Consider the following 22233-nt stretch of genomic DNA (forward strand, 5'->3'; position numbering starts at 1 on the left):
AGAAAAGGCCCAGCCAGTAGTTGAGGAGAGACCATCCTACTGCAGAGAGGCGAGAGAAAAAATATTTTCCAGGTAGAAGTAACAATGAGCAGAAGCTTGGAAGTTGGGGAAATGCTGGGCTCTTCCGGAGAGCGCACTCATAGTCCAGTGTGTGCATGAGAGGGACTGACTTGAATCTTATCAGATGGGGCACTACCAGCTGGCGGCAGGGGGCCTCCCCAGTTCTCTGGACTCCTCAAGTCCATCTCGAATGCCAGCTCTCTGCGGTGCTGATCCCTTCAGGACACACAGACCATGCCCAGGGAGTATTTGTTGGACATATAAGGCAAGACAATAAACACCTAAGTAAACAAATAGCTGGAATGTGGAAGTGCTGGGTTAAAGCATCCATGGCTGTCTGCTGATCTCTGTGTGCAAAAGGAAAGGAAGGCAAAGGTCGAGAAAAGAGACACAGTCACCTGTTGTGCTTCTACTTTCTACTGGGATCAAGGAAGCTCTGGACTTCAAGTTTCCGGGAGCCGGGGAATGCTCCTCCTGTGTCCCAGGAGGAGTCCCTGGATGTGTCCACAGCAGTGCCGGCCCAGCCAAAGCCCTCGTAATCCTCGTGGTTGTTAATCATAATTAAAGTGCGCTCCAACCACAACACGTCAGATCACAATCCCAAAGCAGGTTTCGTTATTACTCAAGTGGCCCAAAAGTTTTTTAGAAAACGTTTCTCCTTTCCACTTCACAGAAGAGGGGTTAAGGTACACATTCCTTGGACGGTGTCTAATGGAAAGCTTTACCCGACAAACTACCTCACTGCTCACACCTTTGCCCAGTACTTCTCTTGAGGTCTTGAAGACTTCCAGTTAGAGAATTTGCAAAGCAAATGAGAACCTGTTTGCTTTGTTTCATTTCCTCTAGGAATCACAAAACAGCCTTTGGAACAACCTGGGATTAGATCCCTAAAATGAGAAGCCACATCTTTCAGGATTCCTGTGGCTGTTCTCCCCTGTGCTCAGGCTTTTCCAGTTTCTCTTTTAAGCCAGGCCATCACTACACAGGCATTGTCTGTCCTGCCAGCAAGCTCAGGCTGAGGGCTGGAGTCACAGGGATATAGATTTTGTTTAGTACTGGATAAGCATGCATCTCTGGGGATCTGGCATTCAGCAGGTACCCTAAATGTTTTCAGGGCTGAGCTGGATCGAATGCATGAATCCAGAGGGTTCTGTCAGTGGTATATTAAAAGACAGAAAATCATCAGTGTTGGTGAGAATGTTTAGGAATTGAACCCCTGTTCTTTGCTGATGGGAATGTAAAATGGTACAGCCGATTTGGAAAATAATCTGACAGGTCCTCAAAATATTAAACATACAGTCACCACATGACCCAAAAAATCTACTCCTAGATATATACCTACTATAAATGAAGACATATGTCCACATCAAACCTTGTCCACTGACACTCATAGCAGCATTATTTATAATAACTAAAAGATGGAAACTACACAAATGTCCATCAACTGATGAATGAATCGACAAAATGTTATATCCTTGTAGTGGAATATTATACAGCAATAAAAAGGAGTGAAGTACTGATACATGTTACAACATAGAGGAACCTTGAAAACATATGCTTAGTGAAAAGAGCCAGTCACAAAAGTTTATATATTTTATGATTCTATTTTTATAAGGTATTCAGGTTAAGCAGATCCAAAGAGATAGAAATTAGGTGTGTGGTTGTCTAAGGCCAAGGCAAGAAATGAGGATTGACTGCTAATAGGTATGGGGTTTCTTTGGGGGCTGTTTGAAATATTCTGAAATTAAATAATGGTGATCTTTGCACAACTCTGTGAATATACTAAAATCCATTTTAAAGGAGTGAATTTGGTGGTTTGTGAATTATATCTCAAAGTTGTTATTAAAAGCAAAAGTCCCAAATTCTAAACAGTCAATTATGTTACTACATTTACTGTTATCTATGCTTTGGGGTTATTTATATCTATCATAGCTGTCCAGTAGAAATGGTATATAAGTCCTCTTGCCAACTCTAACTCCTGTGCTATCATGCCTATAGCTTGAGTATTTACACCATGGAAATTGGCAAACAGTACCAGTCAGAGCTCTCTCCCCCCTACAGAACCACTTGTTATGTGCACTATTGGTCTTGCCATCGGGCACCCTCCATAAGGTCCCTATGACTGCTCCTTGCTGACCTGAATCCTTTCTGTGGTTGCATTACTTTAATTCAGCTCTGAGCAAATAAAGAGACCACACAACTTAGAAGTCATCTCTTCCTAGTCCTATACCACTGAAATAAAGGCCACACACCTCATCCCCAACTCTCCTTCTGAATGCCTTTGTGTGACAGTCTCACCTTTTGTTGCCTTTTAGATCCTTTGTCTACAGCTGAGTCAGGGACAGCTCACCGGAAGTGATGGCCATTCAGAGCCTAGAGTCACCACCCATTTATGGAGGGGGGAAGGGCACCAATATGGTAAAATGAATGAATGAATGATGCTATCCACAAGATAAGTTACAGGATTTACAAAAAGTACTCAACAGACAGTGAGGTTCAAGAAGGGGATATCACTTTAAAATCACGTTATAAGCATAGCTTCCCCAAGCTCAACAGGGTGAATGCCTTCTTGTGGAAGTGAGTTTTACTTAATAGTGACTTATGGGGAAAAAAAAAAAGTGACTTATGAATCACTTTCTGTGTGTCAGGTTCTGCTCTAAGCATTGTGCAAGTAATAACTCTTTAAACTTTATCTAATTTTAGAATATTGTCATCATCCCTAAAAGAAATTCTGTACACATTTGCTGTCACTCCCCATTTGCGTCCCTCCTCCTAGTCCTTGGAAACCAGGCATCTGCTTTTTGTCTGTATATCTGCCTGCTCAGAATCTGGCTGGCTGAAGTGGACCCATGAGAGGACTCCAAGGCACCAGAGAAGGACGAAGACGTTAGACAGACGGATCCTGAGTCTCTGAGTGACTTCGTGCAGCGGAGCTCCCAGCCCTTCCACCACGTTAGACTGTGCCGTGCTGAGCCGAGCATGCCTGCTCAGTCGTGTCTGATTCTTGGTGACCCCGTGGGCTGTGGCCCTCCGGACTCCTCTGTCCATGGGATCTTCCAGGCCAGAATACTGGAGTGGGTTGCCATTTCCTCCTCCAGGGGATCTTCCCGACCCAGAGATCAAACCCGTCTCCTGTGTCTCCTGCATTGGCAGGCGGATTCTTCACCACTGAGCTCTCTGGGAGGCCCTTTATCTCTATGGATTTACCTACTCTGGGCATTTCCTATAAATGGGATCATTCAATATGTGGCTTCTTGTGACTAGTGTAAGCTACTGACAGTCCCTTTTTACAGACAAGGAAACAGCACCTCAGTGACGGTCACGCAGCTAGTAAGTGGCAGATCCAAACTCAGGCAGCCTGGCTCCAGAGTCCTTGCTGAGTTTCAAAATCAAAAAACTGAATAATGTCAGGGATTTCCCTGGTGGTCCAAGACTAACACTCCACCTTTCCAACGCAGGGGGCCTGGGGTTCGATTCCCGGTCAGGGAACTAGATCCCACATGCCGCAACTAAATATTCCGCCTGCCACAACGAAGATCAAAGACCCCATGTGCTGCAACTAAAAAAGATCATGCACGCTGCCACAAAGACCCGGCGAAGCCAAATACATATATTTTTTTAAAAAACTGAGTAACGTCAAAAGCGTACACTGAAGACCTTTTGTGAATAGGGCTGTGTGCCAAATTGCCCTATGTGCGCCCCCCAGGCCCTCTTAGGGGCTGCTTTCTGGTGGGGGCTGAAGTAGGGGTGGGGAAAATAAATAGTACCCTGTAGGCAGTAGTTGTTCAATAAAGTAAACTTGTCCATTGCGAAAGACAGAAACTCCTCCAGCGATGAATGGTTGGGTTTCTTCTCTCTTTGGTCTGCCGAGCAGCTAATTCCTACCCATATTGAGAAAGCAACTGATAGGAATCTTGGCAGTCGGGAGGTCACCTGCCACCATGAGGTCTAGGGACCAGGTGGGCCATCTGGGGCCCCAGCAGCCAGGACGCAGCGCACGGTTCCAGGTCCAAGGTGGTGTCAGCAGCTGCGTCATCCTGGCTCACGCATCCCTCCTGCCCGGCCCCCTTGATGGCTACTTGTGTCCCGGGCCCAAGCCCGGCTCTTCGGTGACTGTCCACTGCTCTCCCGCCACCTCTGGGCCCTGTGCAGCCTCTCAGAGCATCAGAGGATCCTTGAAACCAAGTGTCCGCTACTTCTGCGAGCTTCTGCCAGGATCCCTGGCGGCTCCTCATTGTGGGTCCAGCCAGCGCCGCGGGACTGCTCTTGGATCAGACCCTCAGGAATTCATCGGGCATCAGCTACAGTTGGTCCTTGCACTTGGTGGTGAGAGAACATGCTGGGACATCTCGGCTTGCTGCCTCCCGTGGTGACCTGTCCCTGTCACTGTCTGACCCCTGGACTCCATGCCATCATTCCGCAGAGGCGTTTTCACTCTCTGAGCTCATTGGCGCATTGCTGGTCAGCCTCCATTGAAACAGAAGTCCTGTGAGGTGACCCCTCTCTGTGGAGTTATCCGCTGCATCCTCACTGCTGGAATGCACCTGTCACCAGTGGATCTCCGGCCACCACTGTTGAGTGGCTGTGGGTTAGTGGCGTGTTGGGACCCAGGCGGGCTGATGCCCGAGTGTCCAGCCGGTGTACCACCTCACAGTCTGTAGGCTGATCTAGAGGCGGGGCTAGATGGGCACCCACCCCACCCCCGACCCCAGAAGCTTCTCCGGAAAATCTGGTGCAGGTTGAATCCTCTTACCCTCGTTCAGCCAGATACAGGGTTTTACTGTGACGCCTTCTGCTTCTCTCTGGGCTTCCCAGGTGGCACAGTGGCCAAGAATCCACCAGTAAATGCAGGAGACACAAGAAATGCAGGTTCGAGCCCTGGATCGAGAAGATCCCCGGGAGGAGGAAATGGCTAGTTGCTCCAGTATTCTTGCCTGGAGAATCCCATGGACACAGCAGCCTGGCGGGCAACAGTCCATGGAGTCTCAAGGAGTCGGATGTGACTGAGCATACACCCTGCATCTCTGTCACCTACACTCCGCTCTCATCTGACCACCACCGCCCACGGGGTCGCCGCGTCCCTCTGCACCCCTCCCTTCTGCCCCCGTCCACCTCCCGCAGCATCACTACTCTTCCTAAAAGCATCAGCAGCGCCTGTCCACCCAAGGCCTCCCACTGGACAGGCCAGCAGCCCTCCTTGCCTCTCTTCCACTCACATGGAGCCTCTCACCTTGGAGGTGTTCCCTCCACCTAGAAGGCCCTTCCTTCTTGCTGTTGATGCAACTTGCATCTGCGGTCCACACGCCTCTTCAGATTCCTCCCCGTGTCTGTGGACTGAGGGCTTCTCTCGGGCAGGGCGTGTGCTCTCTTCATGTCTGCTCCTCACCCATCACTCACCGGTGATGTCAACAAACGTAGGAGGTGGCTGTGATGCATTGGGCCGGGTTCCAGGCACCGGACTGAACACAAAGAAAAGGCCTTTGCTGTCAGGAGTTAGTGTCCTAGGACAAGGAGCACCAGGCTGCTTTGGGAGACCCCGCCTGGCTCAGCGTCCCGTGCCCCAAGCCGGTAAAACAGAGGCTGACAGACAGGGGTGACCACGTGCGTCAGCCCCGCCAGGCCGGCCTGTGCAGAGGAGTTTCACCAGGGCGGGGCTGGCACGTGCGCCCCGGGTGGCTGGGCAGGTTGGCTGGGGCCTCGCCCGGACCCATCAGCTGGTGAGCATCATCCTCCTTCGGCAGTGGGCCAGAAGGGGATTTCACGAGGCGAGGCGTGGACGCTTCGAGGCAGAGGGACTCCTAGTTTCCGGTAATGTCACCCAGTCCCGTCCAGGGTCCCCGGGGTGTTCCAGAGAGGGGGCAGTGGAAGGGGAACTTTCCTAATTTTTTTTGTCTGACCCTAAAGGCTGGGGAAACAAAGCCTTCATGGGACCCCAAAGACAACGACAAGTACGGAATCAACTCTCCCAGAACCAAACTGGCCAAAACTGGGGCTGAAGTCACCCAGATAGACCACAGGCCACTGTTTGCTGCTGGTGCCTGATCCTGGGGCTCTTTGGGGTTCCTCGCCCAGCAGGAAGCCTCGGTTCATGGAGGGGCGCCCTGGGCTCTGCCCCAGCTGCCTGCCAGGGCCCAAGTCAGGGCGGCCCAGGTGACCTGCACCTCCCTATGCCCCACCTGCTCGTGCCTGAGGCTGTTTAGGGCAGTTCCAACATCCTCCGACAGGTGTGGTTCCTTCTCTGATGTTCAGTGAATTTATCACAGGGAGCTGTGGCCGTTTTTAAAATTGCCAGGCTTGATTGGAAACAGCCTTTTTGCTGCTACACACCCGTTGTAACCATGAACCACGGCTCTTCCTCGAGGGTGAGTGTGTGTCCCTCTCTCCGATTCCAGGGTCAGACAAACCAGACACCGCTGAGGATGCTCCGTCACGAGCTGTGTCCCGGGTGACACATGGACACATCCTGTGCGTTACTTCACTGCGTCCCGAAGGACTGGAGCCGTGCCCATTTTGCAGGTTCAGAGAGTGGGGCATCTTAGTTTTCCCTGAGGATGAAGAGACCGTGGGATGTTTTTGGGGGCGGAGCTGTTTGTTTCTGGCTGTTCTGGGTCTTGGAGGCAGCGCAGGCTTCTCTAGTTGAGGACAGTAGTAGCAGCTCGAGGGCTTAGCTGCCTCGCAGCTCGTGGGATCTTAACCTCCCAACCAGGGATCAAACCCGTCTCCCCTGCATTGGAAGGTGGATTCTTAACGACTGGAGCACCGGGGAAGTTCTTGAGCGGCTTTGGAACAGCAGCAGGAAGGGCTCACAGGGAGGCTGACCTTCCTCCACGAACTTCACTTGGGTCCAGGGCCACAGTCTCCCTCCTCACTCCTGGTCTCTTCTTGGGGGAGAATGGCCTTGTCCCAGCTGTTCACCTTTCCTCGGGGACAGCAAGGCTGCCGCCGGTGAACAGGTAAGGCTCGTCTCAGTCCAGAGGGCCTGGCGGGACCCCAGGAAGGACAGGGCAGAGGGGGCCCCAGCGTCAGGGACTGACAGCAGATCTGTCCTAGGACCTGAGAAGACGAACCGCCTCCAGCAGCCCTTCAGCTGGAGACGGAGATTTCTGGCACCTGGGAATGTCGGGCGTGAGTGTGTGAACACCTCCAGCCACCCCCGAAACTGACCTTTGTCCTCCTCTGCCCGCTCTGCGTTTATGTGGGTCGTCCTCAGCCACACCCCAGATTCCTTTCAGAACAAGCACCGGGGACTTTCTTCTTATCAAGATGGGTAAGGAATGGGAGCCACGTAAGCTAACGATTCCGGGCAGAAAACCAAGCACGAACTCCTTTACCCTTCAAGAAAGCATTTCAGGGACTTCCCTGGTGGCTCAGGGGTAAGGAATCATCTGCCTGCCAATGCAGAAGACGTGGGTTCGATCCCTGAACCAGGAAGATCCCACATGCCTCGCGGCAGCTAAGTCCATGTGCCACAACTCCTGAAGCCCTTTCGCCTCAAGAGCCCAAGTTCCGCAACAAGAGAAGCCACTGCACTGAGAAGCCGGTGAAACTAGAACGGAGCCCCAGCTCCCCGCAATAGAGAAGAGCCCAGGCAACGACGAAGACCCAGCACAGCCAAAGAAAACAAATGAATAATAAAATAAAACAGAAAGCATTGCAAGGAAAAGACGCGAGGCCTCCTGAGCCATTTATATCCAGGCTGGTGAGAGAGCTGGAGGAGGCGGGGAGGGGGCCCTGTTCCCAGAGGTTGCCCTGGCTGATGAGAGGCCTGGCCAGGGAACCAGGGTCTAACAGGGTGGGCTGTTTGGTACCCAGAAGGGTCTCACGGCCTTGCACAGGCCCTGAGTGCAGAGACGCGAACGGGGAGGCATAAAAACCAGAAAAGCACAGTCGCAGTGAGGTCGTGTATGAGAAAGGGAAGTGCGAGGCAGGAGACAGAGGCCAGAGGCCAGAAGGCCTTAAAACGCAAGAAGAGGGATCAGGTAGATGCGATCAGACTGGAGTGACCACGTTAACGAGCAGAAATGCTGTGTTGCCATATTAAGTCAGAGGAGGCAGCGTAGAACCATGTTCATATTCATATGCAAATCATTCATATTCATAAGGCCTGGGAGGAAGTCACCAAAACACTAGGATACTAACATGGTTATCTCTAAGTGCAGAACTATGGATGCTTCTTCATTTTTTTCCTGCCTTCCTTAATTTATTCATTTCTTTCTTTCCTTCTTTTTTTTTTTTTGGTACTTTCTTACTTTTCTGTAATGAGCCTGAAGTATTTCATAGGGGAAAAGGGGAAGCTTTGCTTTCTATGTGTGTTTATTTTTGTTTTTAAGCCAAGGGATTTTCACAGACTCGACTCACTCAGCAACATCCAGTCAGGGACAGAGACCTGGTCACCAGCATCGCCTCCCGAGTAGAGAATCGTGAAGAATTTTTAAAACTGGCTTTCTGTCATGGAAGATCTTCCAGGTGGCCCTAGGACAATAGCATCCATTTCTAAACATTTGTATTCATGGTGCAAGGGTGCCGCTGCTCCTGGCCTAGCCAGTCCGTGTTTTATGGTACACCTTGGGCTCCGCTCGCTTGATTATGAGCTGTTATCCTCACCAACTCTCCAAATCTGCTGCCTGCTGCGAGGTGTTAAAAAAAAAAAAAAAAAAAAAAAGCCCTTTTTTTAGAGAGATAATTGAATCGGCTGAGGGCAGTGGAGTGTTTTATTTTTGGTGGGGTGGTTGGCCACATTCCCCGTATTCTCTTTACATCTGACTTGAGAGGTTGCTGTTGTCTGGTGGTGGCGGGGAGCTTTTCACTTTGGCCCTGTTGCATTGTTTCTGAGCATGGTTTAGAGCCGCGGAGACGGAATTGTATTTGTCGTGTCTTTATTCAAATCTGGGTGTCTGTGTCTATGCAGAGAGAGGCTGGAGCCACTAGCTGGCTTCTGTGGGGAAGGACGAGACATCCTGTGCAGATTTTGAAACATCACAGCAGAGATCGGCACCTCTCCATGAGTCAAGTGTGAGGACTCAGGGGGTCGGGGCTCCAGGCCATCCACACGGGCTGCCTCCTTTATGCGAGAACAGGGCAGGGTTGGCTGGTTAGTCTTCTCTGTATTGATTACGATTAGCAGTGGACCGAGAGAGATGATGTTTTGGCAGTTGGTTACTTGGCTTTAGTCCTGCTAACATAGATCCAGCCAAGAGAGTCTTTGAAGACCCTGGGCTCTCAGCAAGCAGACGTTTTCAAATGATGATTATGGTAAAATATAAAAAAACACAGAACATGCTGCTTTATTTTTCGGTGAGCAGGTCGGTGGCATCAAGGGCATTCACGGCGTTGTGCGCCATCATCACGATCCATCTTCAGAACCTTTTTATCTTTCCAAATCGAAATGCACCCCCATTAAACAATCACTCCCCAGTCCCCACCTGGCACCCACCATTCTGCCTTCTGTCTCGATGAATCTGACTCTAAGTGCCTCATATAAGTGGAATCACATAATATTTGTCCTTTTTTGACTGGTTTATTTCACTGAGCACACGTCTTCTAGGTTGGCCCATGTTGTAGCAGGTGCCAAAATTTCCTTCCTTTTTAAGGTGGAATAATACTCCATTGTAAGGACAGATCACACGGTGTTTATCCATCCATCTGTTGACGGACACACAGGTGGTTTCCACCCTTCAGCTGCTGTGAATAACGCTACTTAAGGACATGGATGGCAAATATGTCCCTGCTATCAATTCTTTGGGGGTTTACATACACCCAGAAATGGAACTGCAGAGCAAGCAGGCATTTTATTTAATATTAATAAGAAATGGAGATGAGGCCATTTGGGAAGTCCTCTGGCTCCCGGTCCTTGGTGTCAACAACACTTGCATCCTGGAAGGACCCCAGAGGTTTAGGAACCGCAGGGCCACTGAGCCCCAGAACATTGGGCAGAGCTGGAAGGGGCATGGAGCCCAGCGCTCTCTGTGGATGAAGAATCTGCGCTGAGTTCAGGTCTCATCGTGAGGCAGTTCCTCTGTGCCGGTCGTGAAGCCCGAGCTCTTCTCCTTTCGAGGATAAAGAAGAGAAGGCCAGAACTCCAGAGCAGGAGCTCTAGAGGGGGATTTTCTGCTGGATCGGGGCTCCCTGATTCCTTTGAGCAGCTCGCCACACGTGCACACGCTTCTGCTTGGGATGGAGGTGAACTTCACAAGGAACCACACGAGTTCAGTGACGTCCCGAGGGACAGGCAATGTAAAGCATTAAAAGGCGCAGCTGATTAAACCCTGGAGACGCGCCTCTGTCCATCAGAGATTCCCCTCCACACAGACATAAACCAGAGGCTCCATGCAGCAAGAAGCTATCTGAGATTGTGGTTTGGCGACCACTGTGGGGGAATGCCAGAGATGGGTGTCATGGCCTCTTATAATTCTTTCTGGCTCCCAGCGCCAGCAGGCAGAGGCTGCCGAGCATTTCCCAGCCTCCTGTGAAGCTAGGGTCCTGCCACGTGACTGCATTCTACCAATCGGATGCACAGGTGCCTAGTCAGAGGCTAGAAAGAGAAGCGGGTAGCCAGCACATCCACTTTGAAGTGGGGTGTCTGTAACTACATCTAGTGCCAAATGGGGGGGAAGCAAAGGGGTTGCTGCTTGCTTCTAAAGGGGGTGTCCAATCTAAACTGGCTCTGAAGTGTGCTTGGGGCTTGTTCCTGGTGGTGGAAACTCCAAGCCAGATTCTCCAGCCTTCCTGGAGATTCTGTGAATGCCCTTTATCCATGTTCTGCTCAAACCAGCTAGAATTAGTCTCTGTGGTTACAACTAAGAACCCAGGCTGATTCATCAGATTACTGGTTATCAGTTAGAAATTAGGTTCAGCTGTGAATATGGGTGACCCCCCCCCCCCCCAAATAAGAGAGCTTTAAATAAGACAAAGGTTTATTCCTTTCTCATTTAAAAGTCTGATCAAACCGTCTTGGCAGCACAAAGGCCTCAGATGTCCTGGATACTTTTTGTCCCACTCTGCCATCCCTAGGGTCTGGTCCTACCCTCATGGTCCAAGGTGGCAATCGGACCTCCAGCCATCGTATTCACATTCCAGATTGCAAACTGGAAGTAAGGACAAAGAAGGGGCAAAAAGTATCTTTCAAGGAAGGTTCTTGGAAACTTAAAACTCATTAGCCATTCTGGAATTTGATAGCGGTAATGGCTGCACAACTTTGTGAATGACACTGAAAACCACTGAAATTCCCTTTTTAAAAAGTGTGAATTTTATGATACACGAATTATATTTCAATTAAAAACAAAATTCATTGGTCAGAACTTAGACACATGGCCATACCTAGCTGCAAGGAAGCTGGGGAATGTAGGCTTTTTTTCTAGGTAGCTGTGTGACCAGCTAAGACTTAAGGCTTTCATTTACCGGGGAATTAAGGACCAGCAGATACAGAGGACAGCTGGCAGCCTCCACCAGAGTGAAGAGACACAGTAGAGGGTCTCCAAACACTTAGAAGGTTTAGGCCTTACCCTTCAGCACTCCCATGCCAGCCAGAGTCCGAGAATTAGTGCCACTGTTTTCATAAACACACATCCCCCTGGTTTCTTACGACTAATCCCTAGTCAACTAAGTAGGGAATTTTAGCAAGTGGCCTACAAAAGACAAGGCGAAGATGCCTCGCTGATAGAGGGCATGAAGAATATGCTCATCCCAGGACTTCCCTGGTGGTCCAGTGGCTAAGACCCCACACTCCCAATGCAGGGGGTCCCGGGTTCCATCCCTGGTCAGGGAACTAGATCCCACATACCACAACTAAGAGTTCGCATGCTGCAACTAAAGATCCCACGTGATGCAACCAAGACGGAAGATCCTGTGTGCCACAACTAAGACTCAGCACAGCCAAGTCAAAAAATTTTATGTTAAAAAGAAAAAGAACATGTCCATCCTGAGAGGCCTTCTATGTGCCACCTTTCAGATCTGGGTGTCAGAAGTCAGTGTGGTACCCAGACCAGAGACATCGACATCACCTGGGAACATGATGGAAAGGCACCTTCTCAGGCCCCAGCCTGGACCTCCAGCAACAGAAACTGGGGGTGGGGGTGTGATCTGTGCCTAAGCAGCCTTCCGGGGGGGTTGGACGCTGATGTTTGAGAGCCACCCCTCCCAAGGTCACATACGAGGACGCAGGACCTCTGCCCCTCACATAGCTGTCTTCACAGGGTTGCCTCTTGTCCTCGAGTGTAATTCCCAGCATCCAGAGCAGTACCTAGCATGTTGTAGGTGCTCAAGAATTACTTGTTGAATGAATGAATGAGATGCTCCTGGCTCTTGTGAAGGAAGCAGTCCATTGAAATTCATTGTCAATTTTGCCTTTGCTCAGGGGACATGGTTCACCACCACCCACCCACCCTCATGCCCTGTCTCCTACATCACATTCCACATGAGACATTTATTTTCAAACTTAGGGCCAAAAAAGCTTGCTTCCCCGAGAAATGCATATTCTATCAGCCAAGGTCCCTCAGCGTCCAGATGGCACCCTCAGAATAGAATCATTTTAGGAGAATTTATTTACAACGGAGCTGTTTACAAAGGTGTGGAAGACAACAGTTGAGTTGTTATCACCCCTTGCTGGAAGGAGTAGGGAAGAGGGGGTTACCAGAACCCAGGAAGGGAGAAAGCAAGGGACGGAAGGATGAGCTTCACTTGAGATGACAGCCAACTCAAGGCAACTTGACCTTGAAGGATGAGGGGGAGATGACTGCCCTACCTCACTCTCCTCTCACCTCTGATCTTGTGCCAGAGCTCTGGTGGAGTGAACCTGCTGGTGTAGTCTACGTGGCTCTACTTCCCAGGGCAGAGAATGTCCCAGAGAAGGGTAGAGAGTAGATCTGATGCAATAGAGGGGAGATGTCTGGCATCTCTGACAGTCAGCATATGACTGATGGTGTTCCCCTTCTCACTTTGACCTCCAGGAAGCTCTGAGCCAAGTAAGAGAATCGTGTACAGCAACTATGTCAGCCTTTGACTGCTCTTTGACTTTGGCCCCTAGCTGTCACTTTCCCACCCCATTTCATTGGCGCTGATTCCATCCTCCTGAGTTGTGATGATCTGGCTGCACAATTTCCTTTCGTAAGCCCTCTCAGACTTTGTGGCAGGAATCCTGGCACAGATGTGAGTTTTTTAAATTAAAAATAACATCAAATGGCTAATCTGTGCCAGCCTTTATAATAGATGCAGCAGGATGTAAAAAATAAAATAGGTGAGATGCAGCCTCTCTCCTCAAGGAATCCACATCACCATACAAAGGAACTGAATGTCACATTTAAATGTGAACAGCCACCTGTGGCTAAAGGCTACCTACCGGACAGCACAGACACAGCTCCACAGAATTCCGTTCTGTCTTAGTGGCAGCATCTTTTGAGTGACACATCTTTCCAAAAGGCAGATAATTCTGACAGCTCACCGAATGTACCAGGGCCATCTCTTGAAACATTTCCCACACGTATTTTTCGGCATTTCTGAGAAAAGGTTCATCTCCGAGACATGCGGGAGTGGGGACTGAATATGCAAGGGGAGAGGAGGGTGGACAAATATTGGGAGAAATTATAAAGAACACTGACCTACATCAAACCAAAACACTTCCGCACAGAAAACAAAACCATCAACAAAATGAAAAGGCACCCTTCAGAATGAGAGAAAATATTTGCAAGTTGTATATCTGATAAAATGGTTTATGCCCCAAATATATAAAGAACTCATACGACTCAACAGCAAAATCAAACAAATAATCCAATTAAAAATTGGCAGAGGAACAGAACATTTTTTTTTCAAAGACAACATACAGGTGGCCAACAGGTACATGAAAAGGTGCTCAGTATCACTGATCACCAGGAAAATGCAAAGCAAAGCCACAATGAGCTATTGTCTTACACCTGTTAGGAGGGCTGTCATCAAAACGGCAAGAGACAAGTGTTGAGAAAAGGGAAACTTGTGCTCTGTTGACAGGGATGTAAATTGCTGCAGCCACTATGGAGAGGAGTATGGGGGGGTCCTGAAAAAGTTAAAAAGAGAACTTCCATATGATCCAGCAATCCCCCGGCTGGGCATTTATCTAAGGGAAACAAAATCACTATCTTGAAAAGTTACCAGGATGGAGTGAAGAGGGCAGACCACTCAGGAGAGAACACTTGCATCATTCAAGCAGGAAGTGATAGGCTAGGTGGCGAGGGTAGAGATGAAGAGAAAGGAGAGGACTGGAGAAAGCCTCCCGAGATGTAACTCACAGAACACAGTCATCAGGACTTCCCTGGTGGTCCACTGGCTAAGACTGCATGCTCCCAATGCAGGGGGCCTGGTTAGGGAACTAGATCCCACATGCCACAGCTAAGATCAAAGATCCCGTGGGCCTCAACTACGATCTGGCGTAGCCAAATAAATAAAATATTAAAAAAAAGAACGTGGTCATCAGTTGCATGTGGGAGGAGGGGAGGCATGCGAGTGGCTCTGAGTTTCTGGCTTGGGCAGCTGCCCACTTGCGTTAGCCACAACCCAGCCCCGTGCACACACATATTAACTAATTTAATCATGCCATCAACCCAATGAGGGAGGTACTGTCACCAACTTGATTTTACAGACAAGCAAATGGAGGCAGAGAGATTAAGGAACTTGCCCAGAGGCACACAGCAAGCTGGGATTCATACCCAGGCAGCTAGTTACAAGGTCTTTAAGCTAAATCATCACGCTACACGGAGTCTCTGCAGTAAACACCAGACTAAGAAAAAGAAGAAGAGAAAGCAACCCAAAATATCTGTACCTACAGATTACAACTGTGTACAAACCCAAGGCCCTCAAGGAAGATTAAAAGAACATTCAGAGAGATTGTGGGATTTAATGATGTGCCGGTATTTCTTTCCTTGAAATTCACTTGAGTTCCTCCTTTAAAAAAGATAAGTCTGGGACTTCCCTAGCCTTCCAGTGATTAAGATTCTGTGTATCCACTGCAGGGTGCACAAGTTCAATCCTCAGTCAGAAAACTAAGATTCCACATGCTGCTCCCAGTGCAAAAATATATATATACTTTGCTAAATCTTAAAAACAGGTCTAGGGTTGTAGAGCCTCCGAGACAGGCAGCAGTCAAAGGTTTCTGTCCCTTAACACCAGGGCTCGATGCGGTGTCTGCAGAATTCTTTATTGTTGTTAAGACTGGCTGCCGCCTGGGGGTCCTACCTCTCAGCCAGAGCGGCACTGAGGGGGGAACAGCGGAGCCTGTTGAGACTCTTAAAGAGGAGACTTTCCCTCAAGTCACCGTGAGGCCCAGCATGTGGTCTCTGGCCCGTCTGAAAGGACGCTGGGACACTTTGAACCTCTGAGCTCGTTTACTCAGACATGCAACGCCCAACATTGCCTCTTTTTCCTGCTGTTCAGGTTCTATGAGCTGGGGTCGGAGTTCCAGGTGGATTGATCGTTCCCCATCTCAGCCCTTCTACTCCATCACCTGGGTGGTAATGAGGCAGGTCTCGGGCCGGGTTAAACTGAAACGGTTCCCACCGTATCACCAACAGCTGGATTCAATGCGCACTAAAAATGCTGGATAGAGACTGATTGACTGACTGCTAGAATGAATGAATGCATGCAAGCAATAAGGAAATGGTGTCAGAAATATGACGTGATTGGGGCTGTAAATACACAGAGAGCCCCAGGGGCACCCGGCCAGCCTGGGGGTCCTACACGGGGTGGTGGGGGGAGAGCGGACTTCTGGAGTGACCTGAGGACAGAGCAGGGCTCTCTGTACGGGGGAAGACCAGGGGCGAGGGTTAGAGCCAGTGTGCGGCGTGGTGCGGGGTGTGTGCTAGTGCCCAGAGGGGCTGGGGGTGGGGAGAGCAGAGGCCAGGCCACGGGGTGAGGGGACGATGGGTCCAGGGCTTGGACTCTGTCCAGTTCACTGTGAGGGACCCCCAAGGGTGTTTTTCACTCAACTTCTGGCTGGGGGCATGTCAAACATACAAACGTAGATGATGAAGTGTAAGGACAGCTCCCCATCCCCTCCCCCCAGCACACATACTTGTCACCAGCTTTAGCGAACCTTCAACTCAAGCCCAGCCCCGTCTCATCTCCTCCTGCCCCTTGCCCTTGTTACTTGGCAAATTCCAGACACCCTACCTTTTTCATTTGCCAATGTTTCACCTGGCAAATGTTTCACCAAGGTAAACATGTCTGATTTTAAAAACTATCCACAATACCACCATCACCAAAAATAAACTATTCCTTAATATCGTCAAACCTCCACTGAAGGTTGGGAATGGAGAAACAGATAACACAGTCTGACCAACATCTTACAGAGCTGGGGGAGGAGTGGGGATGAGCAGGGAGGAGGGAGGCGGGGATCAGCTGGGAGGCTGCACGTTCCTCCAGTGGGGAGCTGGCCCTGGCCTGGACATGGGCTGAGCTGCAGAGACGATGCAAGGGCTCAGGTGTGAATGGCATTGGGGGGTACAGTCCCCCCCACGATGTGAGGTAGAAAGATCCCCTGGAGAAGGAGATGGCTACCCACTCCAGTATCCTTGCCTCGAAAATTCCACAGACAGAGGAGCCTGGCGAGCTACCATCCACAGGATCGCAAAGAGTCGGACACGACTGAGTGACACTTTCACACGTGGGATCTGCTTCGGTGACCCAGGGATGAAACTCATGCCCCCCGCATTGGCAACATGGAGCCTTAACCACTGAACTGTCAGGGAAGTCCCACTCCTTCCAAACATTCTTGCTTGGAAAGGTTCCCAGACGCCCAGGGAGCTAACTGATGGGCAAGTTCAAGGAAGGCTGATGGGAGGACCATGAACAGGGTCCCCCAGTGTTTCTGGAGAATTCAATTGGGGCTTTCAGACCTGCCTCCCTGGCCCCTTCTTGGCTTTGCTGAAAGGCAGTGGTGATTTCAAAGCCTCCAAAGTCAGCTTTATGCTAAATAGTTCATAGGCAGTAAAGGACTGTCCACAAAGAGGCCTGGCCTTTGCGCTTGGATCCTGGCAGTGACCTGTAATCCGTGGGATGTCTGTGCTGATGATAAGAGTGTCTTCACTCACCTGGAGGCCTTGGGCCACACCAGGCAGCCTAGGAATGTGGCTAACAGCAGGGCCTTGGGGCCATGCAGCATCAGCTTGGCTTCTAGAACGCAGGCGTTATTCACATTTCACCAACTGTCCCACGGATGTCCTTTTTTCTGTTCCTGGGGCCAATCCAGGATACCACGATGCATTCAGTCACCCAAAGTGCTTTTTCCTTCCAGTTTTACTGAGATACAATTGACACAGCGCACTAAGGTTAAGGTATTCGACGTGATGATTTGACCCACACACATCATAAAATGAACACCGCAATACGCTGAGTGAACACGAGAAACCAGCAGCTGGTGATCAAGTCCTGATGGCTCTGGGCTGGGTGTTGCAGAGGCTGGGGGTCAGAGTTCTGTCTTGTTGTATGGTGTGGCCATTGTTGGTCTGTATGTATTTGTCATTCAGTCGCTCAGGCGTGTCTGACTCTGCAACCCCATGGACTGCAGTACACCAGGATTCCCTGTCCTTCACCAGCTCCCAGAGCTCACTCAAATTCATGTCCATTGAGTCAGTGATGCCATCCAACTCTCATCCTCTCTCGTCCCCTTCTCCTCCTGCCTTCAATCTTTCCCAGCATCAGGGTCTTTTCTAATGAGTTGGCTCTTCCCATCAGGTGGCCAAAGTATTGGAGCTTCAGCTTCAGCATCTGTATGTATACTCAGGTCTGTATGTATATTCAGGTCTGTATATATATTCAGAGGTGATCCCTGCCTGTTTCAGTGTTGATTTCTTCTGTCTCTTCCCTTTCTTTTGCAAAGTGTAGGCTCTCCTTGATATACACGGAGACAATGAACCACTACCAGGGCTGTGGGCTCCCCGCCCCCATGTCCACGGAGGGACTGGAAAGCTGTTTCAATCTTTCTCCCGGGAGCCCCCAGCCAATGGGAAACTAAAGTGGTGCCAGGGGAGCAGACCACCCACCCCAACAGCAGGCAAGGAGGAAGGGCATTATCTGCTGAGGATTTAATAATAATAAGCTTGATCCAATGTTCATCTGATTTTTATGATCACCTTGTGCCAACAACTCTCAATAATGTCAGTGATAAAATACTCCTCTTTGGGAAGAAAAAGGATTATGGTTGGTTTACTTTTTATTCAGTTTGCTGCAGTTACTGTTGGGTTTTAAAAACACAGATGTAAATTCAAATTTGCATATCTTTATTTCACTTTTTTAAAAAGATTTTTTTTTTATTTATTTGGCTAGGTTGGGTCTTAGTTGTGGCACTCAGGATCTTCGAACTTTGTTTCTGCATGAGAACTCTTAGTTGTAGCCTGTGGGATCTAGTTTCCTGACCAGGATTCAAACCCAGGCCCCCTGCGCTGGGAGCTCGGAGTCTTAGCCACTGGGCCACCAGGGATGTCCTCCACACCTTTATTTACAAGCACTGCATTCTCCATGGAGGTTAACGCAGAGCTCACGGTTAGGCAGCCGGCCCCACCAGGCGCAGGCCACTTTGGAACGGTGCAGAGCTGTCAGAGCCGGCTTTTGGTACCGTTTGTGTCTCTCACCCCTGTGGTTGTTCTTCATCTTCCAGGGACAGAGATTATAAAGACCAGGCCCAGAACTTGAGTTTCTTCAGTTCTGTCCTCTCATGTGACCACTTGGGGATTTGCATTTCGGTTTAGAACCGTGAAACAAAGTGTGAACTGCAAGGCGTGATGTTTTTATTAAGTGTTAACATTTAGTTCACGTGTGAAATAGTTTACTGATTTGGGATCACATTTTCAAAAACAGAAATGAATTCTTTCCTAAACTGTTGATGGCTTGAAAATCAAGGAACAAATCTAGAAAATAATCATCTTTTCATAATTATTACTGAAAACAATTTTGTCTTATAGAGAAGGGGAGTGTTAAAAATAATCTGAGCAGGGGACTTGCCTAGTGGTCCAGTGGCTAAGACTCCATACTCCCAATGCAGGGGGGCCAGGGTTCGATCCCTGGTCAGGGAACTAGATCCTGCATGCAGAGACAGAGACCTGGCCCAGCCAAATCAATAAAAATAATCTGGTCAGCATCATGTAAACTTGGCCCACCAAGCCCCAGGGGCTAGGGGGAGAGCATGGGTGGGCCTTCGGGGGCCATGAAAATGTTTTGAAACTAGACTGAGGTGGTATTTGCACAACACTGTAAATCGGTCACTTTAAAATAGTTTCATGTTACATGAATTTCAACTTCATAAAAAGAGAAGGCAAGAAAGGAAAAAACAAAAACTTCGTGGGCCTCATGGAAGAGGTACCAACCACGAGATGCCGGAGACGCCGCCTCCTTCTCCCCGGCGGGAGCAGGGAGAGGCTGCAGGTCTGCCCTGACCAGAGGCTGTCGGCCGGGGGGTGAGCAGCTGGCCATCCCGTGTGACACCAGGGCAGCTGTGTGGTGGCCCCGCTCCGTCCTAAGTTAGAAGCGGGCACACACAGTCAGGACGGGGCCGTTCTCGGCTGAGTCCCCACTGGCTGGCGCTGGGGGCTGCAGGGCTGGTGGTCAGAGGTCTCCTGTCACCTGAGGTCTGCCTGTTGCCGGTTTGCGTGCTGAGTTTCAGTGGAAGGTGCGGGCAGTAACGCTCCTGTGTCCCCATGAGCAGTGAGTGCCATGGAAGGGTGAGGTGGTGGGGGGTGGGGGGCAGGGGGAGCAGGTCAGTTACTGTCAATTTTGTCTGCATCCAGGATTCGGGCTCTGAGTGGCAGCTCTATGCGGGCGGAGCCCTGGGCTTTCCGCTTGCCTCGGGCAAATCCTGGGGGCTGCTCCGATTTGTGGGCTGAGCTGCGCGTATACCCCCAGTCCAGGGACCGTACCTCCTCCCGCCCCTGCCCGTTCGCCTCTGCGCCCTGCCCCTCATCTCTCAATGCCTCGCTTTCACCCTGAGACTCCCCCCCTCCCCGCCCTCGGCCCCCACTCCCCACCTCCACAGGGGGGCCCTGGAGTGGGAGCTGGGTTTCCCTAGGTGGAGCATTCCTTCCTGGATGGGTCCTGCCCAACCCCCAGGAGGGCAGGGGCTCCAGGTGCGGGGCGGGGGGTGGGGGGGGACACGACCAGAACACCTGGGCCCATTTGCCAGGATGCCCCATGTCTCCCAGTAGGATGAGACCCAGCGCCCTGGGTTTCGTTTCTGTAGAAAACAAAAACACTCCATTGGCCTAAACCTGAAAAACAAGCCCAGCCCGGCGCTGCCGAGGGCAGGCCCCGAAACCAGCAACATTCTTCTGTGTAGCCCTGGGCTCGGAGATCTCGGAGATCACGGCGCCTAACCTCATTCCTGAAGAATGCTCACGTGAGCGCTTCAAGGGGAAGGCCGGAGCCAGGGGTAAGTGGTGCTTTCTCAGAAACTTCTGAGCCCAGGAGGACCCGCAGTGCTGCAGGAGAGAGAGCAGGGGAGCTCCAAACAGCACCAGGCTGGGGTGGCCTGGATCCGCCCTGTGATGGGGGAGACGCTGGGGGCAAGGCCCGGCCTGGGAGCCCAACACGGCTCGGCCAGCGGGTCCGCTGTGGGTGCAGCCCCGTCTGACCGAGGCGCTGTGTCTCCCTGGTGCCCCCAGCCCAGGCCCCACCACTTCTTGCCTGGGGGGACAGAAGCAGCCCCCTCTGCCTCCTCTTCGCCTGCTGGGGTGGGTTCAGTAGTGTTCCCCCCAAATTCACATCCACCTGGAGCCTCAGGTTAGACCGTGACTTGGACACAGGGTCTCTGTGGGTGTCGTCACTTAGGCGTCTCCGGCAGAAATCACGCGGGGTTGAGGGTGGATCCTATCTCCACTGACCGGTCAGGACACAGACACCCCAGCGAAGCAGGTCACATGACAACGCAGCTAAGGAAGGCCTGGGGCCTGGCCCCGCTGACACCTCGATGTCGGACTCTGGGCCTCCAGAATACAGCTTCCCAGGTGGCGCTGGCGGTAAAGAAGCTGCCTGCCAATCCCTGGCGGCTTGGATGGTAACGAATCCGCCTGCAATGCAGGAGGCCTGGGTTCAATCCCTGGGTCGGGAAGATCCCCTGGAGGAGGAAATGGCAACCCACTCCAGCATTCCTGCCTGGAGAATCCCATGGACAGAGGAGCCTGGCGGGCTCCAGTCCGTGTTGTCGCAGAGAGTCGGACATGACGGAAGCGACAGCGCGCGTACATACGCACTCCAGAGTAAGAGAATGTATTTCCATTGCCTTAGCCACCAAGTTCATGTGCTCTATTGCAGCAGAGCCAGGACACTCACACGCTTGCCCTCTGACCTGCTCCCCGTCCTCGCCCTGGGGGGATTGCGGAGGTCCCCGCCCCACAGCATCAGGCCCCTGCCTGCCTCTCTAGTCATCTCTCCCTCCCTGGACTCCACCCCTGAACTGTCACTGCCTTGAAAACTTCCACTTCTGGAAAGTTCTGTTCCCAGAAAACCAACTGAGTGTGTTCCCACCTCGGGAACCTTCGTGTTGATTGTTCCCTCTTCCTGAACACCCTTCCTCCGGGTCGGTGGATCTCCACAGGGGTGATTTTGCCTCCCAGGGGGTATTTGACTATGTCTAGCGACATTTCTGGCTTCCTTGACTTGGTTAGGGGGGAGTGGAGGCCGGAGGTGGGGGCTCCCCATCACCCCACGGGGCACAGGACGCCCCCATGGCCAAGAGTTATCCTGCCCCGATGTCCACAGTGCCAAGGCAGAGAAACTCAGATCCAGGCCTTTCCTCCACTCAGGCCTCCTCTTTCGGGCCTCTGCTCAAAGGCCACCTGTTCTCACAGGCCCTCCAGACCATCCTACGGAAACGGGGAACCTCCCGCCACCCCCTGATTCCATCACACGGCTTCGCTCTCTTCACGGCCACCCCTGTCATTGTCTGAAATCATCTTGCTTGTTTATTTTTACTTGGCATCTGTCTTTCCTCTGCTAGGACACCCTGGCGGATTTCACAGCCACTGAGGATGGAAATTTTTACTGTCTAGCCACCTCCCTAGCAGTCCTCACCCCCGCAGCCCCCCAGGGAGTCATTAATTGAAGGTCTGTTCTTTTCCACTTAGCTAACAGATACTCTTTCCCTTCTCCCGGGTCTTTGTGTGGAGCTGAACGCTGCTGGCCTGAACCTGTCTGAAAGATCGTCACTCAGCACAGTTCTAGCAC

At 51.0% G+C, this 22233-nt stretch overlaps 2 long non-coding RNA genes across 2 annotated transcripts; one reads left to right on the forward strand and one right to left on the reverse strand.

The window, feature by feature from the left end:
- Positions 1–1804: 1804 nt before the first annotated feature.
- LOC133063877 (uncharacterized) lies at positions 1805–6419 on the reverse strand. The gene is made up of 3 exons (XR_009694534.1): positions 6237–6419; positions 5291–5519; positions 1805–5020 (listed from the first exon to the last, which is right to left on the reverse strand). It is a non-coding gene; the product is annotated as an uncharacterized LOC133063877 (long non-coding RNA).
- Positions 5388–8700, forward strand: LOC133063871 (uncharacterized). Its single transcript, XR_009694526.1, has 4 exons — positions 5388–5868; positions 6453–6576; positions 6797–7013; positions 7111–8700. It is a non-coding gene; the product is annotated as an uncharacterized LOC133063871 (long non-coding RNA).
- The last annotated feature ends 13533 nt before the right edge of the window (positions 8701–22233 follow it).

This window comes from Dama dama, chromosome 10 (assembly GCF_033118175.1).
Source record: "Dama dama isolate Ldn47 chromosome 10, ASM3311817v1, whole genome shotgun sequence".
NCBI lineage: Eukaryota > Metazoa > Chordata > Mammalia > Artiodactyla > Cervidae > Dama > Dama dama.